This window comes from Amphimedon queenslandica, unplaced genomic scaffold (assembly GCF_000090795.2).
Source record: "Amphimedon queenslandica unplaced genomic scaffold, v1.1 AMPQUscaffold_6574_Cont21469, whole genome shotgun sequence".
Classification (NCBI taxonomy): Eukaryota; Metazoa; Porifera; class Demospongiae; order Haplosclerida; family Niphatidae; genus Amphimedon; species Amphimedon queenslandica.
The window spans coordinates 1-1,899 of record NW_003553136.1 but is presented as its reverse complement, the minus strand read 5'-3'; the positions used below and the strand labels follow the sequence as shown (position 1 = coordinate 1,899).

Here is a 1,899-nt window from a genome sequence, read left to right as displayed (position 1 = left end):
CATGTATACATGTACATGCATGTATTGGGGGAAATTGTACAAAAAGAGACTTCTTTTCATTTTTGGACAAAAATTGGCTCCAAAGTCACTCTAAATTTTTTGAAACATTTTGATGCCCTTATGCTATGTAGAAAGTTTGAGCTGATTCTGACAAATATTTTTACCTTGCAACTGGTTGAATATTGAGTGCTTGAGTTTACCAACTGACTCAGGACAGACCCGTCCCAATAGCTCAATAGTCATAGACCAGACACCCAGTAAGACACACACTGCCAGGGAATGACTGGCCTCACAAGATACCATATCCTTTGATAGAACTAAGAGGAGGAGGACAGGAAGAGCACATGTACATACAATACATGATGAATGCAAAGAAAATTGATATACATGTACATGTACAATCTAAGTTCAACTGAGATAAAAAAGCAATAACAATAATAATAAGATAATCCCATTATCTGGACTCTTGAAAATAACAATAAAATTAATAATGAGATTTAATACACAATAATTACATGTACATACTGTACATGTACAACACAGTCTCTCTCAAATGGGAGAGTTCCTTATCTATAGATGCATTGCTATACATACTGTACTGTACACTGTACATGTAAATCAAAAAGTACATGTACATGTACATGGATATTGTTCACTACTCACTGAATTTCATGTCTCCACTCTGTCCCTCTCTTTCATTTCCATTGACCTATTGAGTCCAATCTGTACTGGGATAGGTGCTAACATCAAGTAGTGAATCTGAGGGGGCGGGACAATGGTCTGTGGCCACACCTTCAATATCTTCTGAATACCTCTACCTACAATGTGTAGAACTATTAAAATTCCCTATGCCACCAACTTGTCAAAAAATCTAATTTTGATTGGAATGGGCTCAAACTTTCTACACAACATAAGTACATGTACATGTACATGTACATTTACTTGTGATAAATGAAGTGCCTTTCTGAATCCAATAATTAAATTACATTTAAGGTCACAAGTGCATGTATAGAAAACAGACAAATGCACATCTGTACATTTGTACATGTACTATACATGTACATGTGTATACATTAATTCAATAAAATATCAAACAATACTTAGTAAAAATAACTAATTATATCATTTGTATTATTTTCACTTATGAGTCTCGTCGGTGAAATTTGTTATCTTTTTGAGTACGTCAAGTTCAACCTGCTGACACCCACAGAGCAAAAGCTTCAAATCTTCAGGAGCCAAACCTTCCTATAGTAGTAGGGAGGGCATCATATAAACCAGACTTCATTGACTAAGAGGGGGAAGAGAGAGAAAGAACAAAAAGACAGAAAGAAGAAAGAGGAGAAAGAATGACCCAGTCAACATGGCTATTACCCTCAGTAAACCTATCCTACCCTGGAGTGGTTCTTCAATTATCTTTATCATCCTACGTAACTTACTCAAAAACTCTAACCATTAGCTCCAGAAACACTACATGTAAATTAAAACCAATAATGTATACATGCATACATGTACATGTACTCACAGGCTGAGAGTGTGGTATCCTTATAATGTTCAAAATTACTCTTCCTCCTTTCCCTCTCAATAGAAGATGGTAATACCAACCTAATATTAAACAATAATACACAATTATTATTATTATTATTATTATTATTATTATTATTATTATTATTATTATTATTATTTTACCTCTCAAGGCTGTCAACCTCATAATCACCTACTAATATTTTTTGATACCTAAGAATAATGAAATTAAATACTGCAGAACATGCACAGAATAGAATATCCAATAAAAGTTTTGTAAATAAAAAATTAGATTGCTTGTAGTACAATGTCCACATAAATTTATGTGCTAGTACTTGGAGGTACATGTACATGTACATACATTAATACAGTTTATGT

The 1,899-nt window shown here is 33.4% G+C and overlaps 1 long non-coding RNA gene across 1 annotated transcript; it reads right to left on the bottom strand.

Moving 5' to 3' along the window:
* Positions 1-130: 130 nt before the first annotated feature.
* On the bottom strand, positions 131-1,734 carry LOC109592010 (uncharacterized). Its single transcript, XR_002190121.1, has 6 exons — positions 1,687-1,734; positions 1,523-1,602; positions 1,392-1,467; positions 1,142-1,288; positions 664-818; positions 131-317 (listed from the first exon to the last, which is right to left on the bottom strand). It is a non-coding gene; the product is annotated as an uncharacterized LOC109592010 (long non-coding RNA).
* Between the last annotated feature and the right edge of the window lie 165 nt (positions 1,735-1,899).